A 10,363-nucleotide genomic window follows, 5' to 3' on the forward strand; every position below is an offset into this window, starting at 1 on the left:
ATTTTCTTTGTCAGTTGTAGATAATTATTTGTTGCTGGTTTGTCATCTTTAAAATGCTACTTTTATTTTACTTTCACAAACCCAGTACATTGACTGTCATGTAAACAGCTTGGCATTAAGTGTTTCTAGTCAACACTGATCTGTTAATGCTTCGGTCCTTGTTTTCACCTCTTCACTCGACTCATTATTCTTTTGGGGCCCTTTGTTTTTGCATTATTCTTGGTCCTTTTCCCTGCAGAAAAAGGTGTGAGCATAACAAAATATTTATTATTCTCGATTTCTAAATTTGTTGCTTTAGAACAGTTGTCAACCATTTTCTAGAAATTGAGTACTGAACTGCAGATTGCTAGATTGTTGACAAAGGAATTGATTTATCCAAAGATGGCTTCAAAGGTTACATCTTTGTATTAGGTTAAAGAAATACAGTGTTTTGAGAATTATGTAATATTTATATGTTTTAGCCAATATGTTTTTCCTTTAAAAGTTAGCATATTTTGTTTTCTATGCATTTTTTTCCTCTTAATTTCATTTGGCTCTGCTGATCTTCCCAGTCAACGAAAAGGAAGGTAAATTTTCATAGAATAATTTTTGTTGTGATTTGGAAATTTGGTCTGTGATTTGTGAGGTTGTGAATCTGCAGTGGAGCCTGCAATAGAAGGCTTCTTCAGGTTAGTGTGTGATAGCATAAAATCTAGGGGGTGTCGTGTGAGGTAGTAATGGAAGTCAGACTATTCTCTTCCTGATGGCTCAAGTTTACAACTTTGCAGCCTACCAGCTACACTTTTGAAAACATGAATTTCAGGATTTAGATTTGAATTCATGTGAATTTGGATGAAATTTATACTATTTTGCATTGCATTTTATTTACATTCACACAAATTCAAATCTAAATCCGGAAATTCAAACTTTCAAATGCAGGACAAGGTCAGTGTATTTGCATGTTTAGGGGGCATTGGTTTGCTAAGGTTCCCCCATATGAAGGGCGCAGGGAGGTGAATTGGTCAACCATTTGTGTGGCTATGTTCATTGTGCACGTCTTTTGTTGTTTTTGAAAAAGGGAAAGAATGGCCATGATTTCGATTAGAACCTTGCATGAATTTGCCAACTTTCAAATTGAATGCATCATTGATCACCATAGCAGTGTTTTGGGGCAAGGCCAATTGCAGTTTATCTGTCCATTGCATGCAAACCTCATAATGAAGCATGTCTTGAATTTTGGGTCGATCACTTCGTGGATGAATTTTGGCAAATCTTGCAACATGAACTTGTTATCTCCTAGACTAATGCTTAACAATTAACATCATGAGTGGTTTTAAGATGACAGAAGAGAGGATGGGAGAAATCAAGAATAGAGATCAACGTAAATCCGCCATTAGAGTGGGGATTCTTCATTGGAACATAGACTAGAATAGGTTTCCTAGGGGAGGCTATAGCATCATTGTAGATAGTTCCCTCCCCATTCATCTTCATCCTAGCAACCTCGAATGCACCTGCGCCTAGTAGATCCCACTTAGTGTAGGGACGAGACTTGCGATGGGCTGTTTAGGCGCCTATGGCTCAAGTCCTCCATGTGGTTGCACACATCGCATAGCGCTAACTACGACTAGAGGCATGAGAAACATGACGCGATGCATACTTTTAGGTCTATAATTGTGTTTGAGTGTGCGGGCAAGGGCAAGGTGCAATGAGAATGTGACAAAAATGAGAGGCGTGTGTGAAGGGCATCCTCTCTCTCTCAAATTAGAAATTATGTACAAGCATATAACCTTAATTTGAATACATTTTGACATAAGTATTTACAAGGAAAGAAGGAAGAGATTTTTTGGGCATATTTAGGTGAAAAAAATGCATGTTGAAATCTACAATGGGTCCTTTTAACCAATAATGTGTATGTATGTGTGTGTATATATATATATGTCACTACAATACAAAATGATAAAATTATAAAAAGTTGATTGAGTTTGATTAAGGGTGGAAAGACAGGTGAACATGTTGGGTTTGGGATTGGATTAACATGTATATAGGTGGATTCATGTTAATAAGTTATAATAAATTTGTTTTGCATATTTTTTTTTTTCAAATATTTCAATATATTCTAATAGAACTTTGGAAAAAAAATATTATGCACAATCTTATTTCATTAATTTTCTCTCAAAACACTTCCAAATCTATCTATTTAAAAAAAATTTACGAAAAAATTTCTTCTTCCTTCTCTTAATTTTTTAAAAACAAATAACTTGGTTTGAACTATATTATGCATTACCTTATCAGGTTAGTCTTGATTTGATTAAGTTTTAGATAGGTCATCCCTACTTGAACTCATATATGATTTACATATATAGGTTATGGGTCATTCATTGTGTGTTGTCTCATTGTGCCATCATTGAGTTCGATTATGATTGCAATTTTGCTAGAAAACTCGAACATGACTAGTCAAATTATTTAGGTAGCCTTGAGCTCAATTTAGGTTTAAATAGAATCAAATTGAATCAAGTTATTTTGTCACGGGCTTGGAAATTTTTACCAATTCCTATGCGGCACTTGGGCTTTCTTGGAAGACTTAAGAGTGCTAAGTTAGTCGTAACCCACTTAAATAAAGCTGACAAAGTAATGAGTGAAAGAAAGATCGGAAAAGAGTGTGAGTAACAAGGATATATAACTCACTTTGTTTTGATGATTAAAAATGATATTTCTATCCCTATGTGTACGACTACACCTCCCTAACCAGTGGTGGAAAACAATTTGATCTTGCAGGGAGAATCTAGAATGCTCTATGAAAATATTTAATATCATCTTACTTTATCATAATTACACATTGTAGATGTTTGTCTAAGTTGACTATAAAGACTATAGTAATTACACGTATTAAATGCACATTCTAGATCTTTCTCCAAGAAGACTCTAGAGACAGATCCACTTTATGTCCACATAATCATTCATGTCGCACCACAATACCCATGAGTTGGGGAATGTGATATTCTTCCCCATTTATTCTGTCAACACCCTTGTCATAGCCTTTTCTTGGAAGTTGGCTATTTCGTTCTTGAAATGCCAACATGAGTCTTCATGTTTCGAACTAGCTTCTCTATAGGGTTGTTCTTTCCACTCACCTAGCTCCACACAACTTCATATGATCCTCCATTTTGGAATGACTGGATAAGCAAGGATACAATCCACCTTCTTGTCATAAGAAGTAGTTATTTATGTAGGAGCCCTTTTGAGCACCCTCGACTTGGATCTCTTGCATCAACATGATATGATTTGAGTATACTTTCATGGAAAACAAAGATGGATCCTTTGCTTCGAAGGTAGTTTCACATGGTAGGCCATGTTGCCAACTAGTTGAATGATTGGGAAAGGTCCTTCATACCTCCTCACCAATCCCTTATGTAACTTATTGAATGCTCTATCGTGGTAGGGAAGGAATTTCACTCAGAGAAGGTCTCCTTCTTCATATTCCATGTTTTGTCATTTCTTATCTGCCCATTTCTTCATTTTTTAGCTGCCTTTACAAAAAAAAATTTGGCCTTGTCAGTTTGTTCATGGCACACTTTGGAAAATTTGTAAGCTACTGGATTGTTGCCCGTATACCTTATAACAATGGTATTGGGTGTCAACGATTGTTATCTTGTGGCTAGTGAGCTTTGATGTGTAGATTCACTTCTTCATTAGTTGTAGAAAAATTGAGCTATGTAAAGCAACTTTGTCCGATATTTTTGGTTAACCCGTACATAATGCCTTAACATAACTCCAATATGTTGGCGTGAGTCATGAGAAAATGATTTAGGAAAGATAGCTGGAGATGCAAATGCCCATTACTGCTGTGATATTTGTATTACCAAAATAGGATTAGAAATTCTCTATTTAAATGTATATTTTTCAATCTAAAAAAGTGAGAGAAATAGAAATCATTCTTTGCAGAATTAACTGTAGAGTTGAAATGGTATCAGAGCCAAACCTAAACCCTAGCCGTCTGAATCTTCAGCCTTACGCTCATTGTTGCCTTCTTGTCCTTCAACGGTGATAGACTGATCCTCTCGGCACACACTGTAAAGCTTGTTGTGCGTTCTCGACCACTCTTTGTAATTGTCACCGACCTCCGATGCTGATCCCAGCCCTGTCGAATGACCACGACGAGAGCTCTGCTGGCTTGAATAGCTGCACCAACGGCAGTTCACGCTGATCCTTGCTCTTTTGCAACTCGACATTCTGTTGCCTCAACGCCTAGACACCCGAGGTCATTCTTCGGCAATCTTGGCTCTTCGCCATCGTAGGCCACCAGATGGCTGTCATCGCGACCATGCCTCGCGGAATCATCCCTCTGTCTGCCAATGTCTTAGCCATTAGGTTTGATCTGCTCCATCTTTGCCCTATACTTCTCTTCCGCGAATTGAGAAGCACTTGTGTGTTAAATTTGGGATGCTAAATTGATGGAGAGGGGATTGGAGTACCTTTATTATGGGCATTGTCTCTGCCAAGTAATTGGGTAGTCGTAGAACACTCCAATCCAGATTTTCGCTCTTTGACTGCTTGTGTTCACATTGATTATTTATTTGGGAAAAAGGATTCTTAATAGCTGCACACTCTCTCCCTCCATGGCCAACAAAGATTTCCATACCGACGAATCTACATCTTCTTCCACCCTAGCTAAGTCTTTCAAAAATGTGGAATCCGTCCTAGATATACGTAAATTTGATTCTGGTTTAGTTATCTCCCCTTGTGATGTTGACCATGGTGCTTGGCTACTTGACTCCAGAGCCACAGACCACATGACTTTGGCAATTACTGATTTTACTACGACATCTCCACCACGACGCACTAGTGTTGCAAATGCTAATGGGGGTGTCTCTCTGGTAATAAGGGCTGGATCTGTGTCTTTGTCTTCTTCCATCTAATTATCAAATACGTTACTTGTACCATTGCTTTCGCATAAATTATTGTCTGTTAGTCAAATTACTATATAATTAAATTGTGCCGTCCTATTTTATCCTACATTCTGTCTTCTTCAGGATATTCTCACTAAGGAGATAATTGGGCGTGGTACTAAAAAAGGGGGGGGGGGGGGTTCTTTACTACATGGAAGACATCAGCATGATTCATGCTCATCACATATAGAGTGATGGGAAGAAACGAAAAATTTGGCTATGACATCGACGTCTGGGGCATCCAAATTTTAGTTATCTGAAACATTTATTACTTGATCTTTTCCCTAATGTGGTGTTGTCTGGCCTTCAGTGTAATGCCTGCATTTTAGCAAAAAGTCAGCGTACTTCGTATCTGCTAAGTATGAAGAAAATCACTATTCCCTTTGCTTTAGTTTATTCTGATGTGTGGGGTCTTGCTCCTATCTCTATTGGGTTTGGTGTTTATTGGTTTGTTATTTTTGTTGACCACTATACTCTTATGACTTGGCTTTACTTGATGACACATAAAGATGAAGTGTTGCACATGTTTCAATCTTTTCATGCAATGATCCCAACTCAGTTTTTAGCCAAGCCATGCGTTCTACGCTCTGATAATGGTGGTGAGTATGTAAATCAGCACTTCTGTACCTATTTCGAACACCATGGACTCATTGATGAGACATCGGGTCCTCAGACTCCTCAACAGAACGATGTAGTTGAGCGGAAGAACTGCCATATTCTTGAAACTGCATGAGCTTTACTACATGGAGCTTATGTGCCGCCTCGATACTGGACTGATGTAGTGACCACGACCGTATATTTACTCAATAGACTACCCTCCAAAGTCTTAAATTTTAAGACTTCGCTCTAGGTTCTGGTGTCCCATGTCTCCCTACCCACAACCCTAATGCTTCCTCCACGAGTATTTGGGTGTGTGACTTATGTGCATCTTCACAAAAATCAACGCACCAAATTGGATTCGTGCGCTCTCCATTGTCTTTTCTTGGGATATGCCATGTCCCAGAAGGGATATCGGTGCTTTGATCGCTCTACCCGACGTATCTATGTGACTATGGATGTTACCTTCATGGAGTCTGACACTTTTTTCCCAGCCCCTAATTCTTCTCTTCAGGGGGAGACACGAGATGAAGAGCATAATTGGTTGCACCATGACTACCCAAATATTGAAACAGTGGTGGATGAAGCACTAAGTCCACCAAGTCCAGGGTTGGTTGAGCCCACAGATGAAGCACCAAGCCCAAGACCGGTTGAGCCCATAGTGCAGAATACATCTTTGAGAAATAATACGACTTTGGAAACTGAATCAAGCTCCTCCCCTTCCTTAGTATCTACAGACTCATCTCCTGAGAATATTCCTGAGGTAAGCACTCTAGACAGGCCTTCAAATACAAGTGACTTGAATACTCCTGCTAGATATATATTACCTTTCAGGGAAAATCGTGGCAAGCCACTGAATAGATACTCTCATGTTATTGAAGAACGAAGATCAAAGTATCAAATTGCCAACTACGTGTCTACCAGGAGATTATCCGAACCCCTTAGAGCATTTGTGCATGTACTTTCCTCAAGTCAAGTTCCAACTGAAATTCAGGAAGCCTTGTCTGATCCAAATTGGACTCAGGCAATAAAGGAAGAAATGGAGGCACTACTAAAGAATGACACATGGACCATAGTTCCGTTGCTTGAAGGGAAGAAAGCAGTAGGATCCAGATGGGTATTCTCCATCAAACACAAGGCAGATGGATCGGTCAAAAGGTACAAAGCAAAACTGGTGGCAAAAGGCTATACACATACATATGGGGTAGATTATCAAGAGACTTTTTCACTAGTTGCAAAACTGAGCACTATAAGTGTATTGTTATCTCTTGTAGCTAACCTTGACTGGACATTACATCAATTTGATGTAAAAAATACCTTCCTACATGACAATTTTGAAGATGAAGTGTACATGAATCTTCCTCCAGGCTACACGACATCTACTGAAACCAAGCTCGTGTGCAAGTTGCAATGAACACTATATGGATTGAAACAATCGCCTCGAGCGTGGTTTGGGCGGTTTAGTTTGGCAATGAGGAAATACAGATTCAAGCAAAACTCAGACCATACATTGTTCCTGAAGCACAAATTGATAAAGGTAACTATATTGATAGTATATGTGGATGACATGATTATCACAAAATATGATGAAGAAGAAATATCCAGATTACAGAAGGAGTTGGCCACCAAATTTGAAATGAAGAACTTGGGAGGACTCAAGTACTTTTTTGGGAATTGAAGTTGCCAGGTCTAGACAAGGAATATTTCTTTCCCAAAGGAAGTATGTGTTGGATTTATTAACTGAGGTAGGAATGTTGGAATGCAAACCAGTTGTTACTCCAATTGTTCAAAACCACAGGCTTAGAGAATACTTAGACTAAGTACCAACAGATAAAGGGAGGTACCAAAGGTTAGTTGGCAAACTTATATACCTCTCACATACTCGTCCAGACATTGCATATGTTGTAAGTGTAGTTAGCCAATTCATGCATAATCCTAGTAAAGATGATATGGATACTGTAACCTGAATACTAAGATACTTGAAGTCCTCGCCTGGGAAGGGACTTATGTTTTCAAAGACAATTAAGAATTAATGGCTATACAGACGTAGACTGGGTTGGAAATATTTCAGACAGAAGATCTACTTTAGGTTATTTTATGTTCATTGGTGGGAATCTTGTTACATGGAGAAGCAAGAAACAGAAGGTGGTAGCACTTTCCAGTGCTGAAGCAGAATTCCGCGGAATGGAAAAAGGGCTTTTTGAACTACTTTGGATCAAGAGACTACCATTTGAACTAGGTTTCACCTCTACTTTAAAAATGGATCTCTTTTGTGACAACAAAGCTACTATTGCAATAACCCATGATCTAGTTCAACATGACTGTACAAAAGATGTGGAAGTGGATCAACATTTTATCAAGGAAAACCTAGAAGCAAAAATTATTCGATTTCCATTTGTGAAGTCTAAAGACCAACTAGCAGACATACTCACAAAGGCGGTATCAAGCAAAGAGTTTCACAACTCACTCAACAAGTTGTGCATCAGTGACTTGTATGCATCAACTTGAGAGCGAGTGTTGGCGTGAGCTATGAGAAAATAATTTAGGAAAGATAGTTGGAGATGCAAATGCCCATTACTGCTATGCTATTTGTATTACCAAAATAGGATTAGAAATTCTCTATTTAAATGTATATTTTTCAATGTAAAAAAGTGAGAGAAATAGAAATCATTCTTTGCAGAATTAACTGCAGAGTTGACACAATAAAGCATTTATTCTTTCGGTTTAGACATTAGTTTATGGATGAAATCTTGTGGAGAAGTTAAGATTCGAACCCATGAGTTGGAATAGCTCAATTTAGAATCGTCTGGTGAATGTTTCATCTCAATCACTTAATATAGTAATGGGAACCCCCAATACTTAAGCACATGTTTGAAGAATAGATGAGTCGCTTCTTTTGCTATACAATTCTTAAGGGCAAGCATAAACACCTAATACTTGGAAAATCTATCCACTTCAATGATGGTGCCATACCCTTCAGAATTCAATAATAAAGGGATGAAGTCCATAAAAATGCTTTCCTAAGGCCATTTATGTATAGGAAAAAGTTCCAACAATCCTACTAGATGGTGTTGCTCCACCTTGTATTGTTGGCAGACAAGACAAGTTTGTACATAGAGTTCTATGTCATCCCTCATCTTTGCCCAATGATGAGAATCCTCCATAAGTGCACGTGTATAAAGGATCCCTGGATGTCTAGCCCATTTAGAGTCATGACACTCCTTAAGAATCTCTTTCCGTAAGTTTCCCCACATGGGCACATAAATATGACTCCCTTTAGTGAAGAGTATGCCATCTTATATCCAAAATTGATGCATCTTCCCATCTTTAACATAATCCATCATGGTCTTGGATAGAGTATCATGGTCTAACCCCTCCTTGATTTGGTCCATCAATGTGTTTTGTGGTTGTTGACATCGAGTTTTGAGGACCTGTTTGGGTTGCCGACATTTGGTAACCATTTAGAACGAAACAAGTATAGAGAACCAATCCATGGTTTTCCAACTTTTCTTTTTTCATTTTAGAAAATGGAGTCTTCACTTTATTTTAATTTTTAAAAAGGTAAAATAAAAGTAAAACCTTTAAAAGAGATTAGGTTCAGGAGTACATTTGTAAATAGGGAAGGTAATACTTTAAATTCCTTTTGTTTAGAATTCAAAGAATTAACACCTTAAAACACCCATTCCATTAAATGGTTGCCATGCTTACCTTATATGTGTGTGTGTATCTCTCATTTTTTGAAGATAATTTTTAAAACCTACATTTGAATTTTTTAAAGATATGAAATTTATTTTTAAAAACTAGGTGGTCAACCGTTTGCAAAGGTTGGTTGACCATGCTTTGCACTTTTTCATCTTTTTGTGTTGTTCATTTTAGAAAGTTATCCAACCCTTACCCCTTTTAGAAAGGCTTTTGTAGGACTTGTGCTGAGGGTTTAACCTCATGAAAGTCTTGCTACTTTAATTCCTAATCAGATCAAATTATACAAGACTCATAAACATACAAAAAATAAAGAAATGAGAAAGGGATTTGGATTTTTGGTTTGGTATGGCTAAATCTACTAGGTAGATTGCCTACATATACTCAAAAGAGGAATCAAACCATCTATAATTCTAAAAAAGATTTTCCAAAAACAAGTTTGAAAAACAATTTTGATTGGTATTTTGGAAAAAAAAATCCTTGAAAATACTTGAAAACACTTGAGCATACTTGAAACCATAATTGGAAACCCTTCATTATTGATTAGAAAATAGATTTTCCAATGGATTCTCTATTAAATAGAGATTGAAAACAAGTTTTTAATATTTTTGAAACTCACTTTTCCACCCTCAAGCCTCTTCATGAGTGATTGGCTTGAAAATAATTTTACTTGTAGAAAACTTGAAACATGTCGTAGATGTTTTGTAAAAGAACCACGAACCCACCTTGAAAACTTGATTTAAAACTTAAAGAACACCTAAAAGCCACATCATGGGTTTATGTCTCCAAGGTTTGGAAGGAAACTTGATGAACAACTTAAGCTTTTTTGAAAACCATGGATGAATGTGTTTAAATCATATGAAAACTTGGTTTTTTAAAGGAAGAAACCATGAAAATATCCATAGCATCAGTAAAGGACTCAACCAACTACACTCATATGAGTGTAGAGACTCCAAACAAGGCCAAATCCCAGAGAAAATTGTAGAAAATGTGCAAAAAAGCATCTCTTGGGAATTGGCGGTTAACTGCCTTCTAAGAAGTCCAAAAGGCCGGTCGATTGTCTAGCAGCCAGTGACTACCCTTTCAAAAATATGAAGGTCGGTCGATCGCCTGCATTGAAATTCTTCATACTTGTGTCAAAC

This window comes from Malania oleifera, chromosome 6 (genome assembly GCF_029873635.1).
Source record: "Malania oleifera isolate guangnan ecotype guangnan chromosome 6, ASM2987363v1, whole genome shotgun sequence".
Lineage (NCBI taxonomy): Eukaryota > Viridiplantae > Streptophyta > Magnoliopsida > Santalales > Ximeniaceae > Malania > Malania oleifera.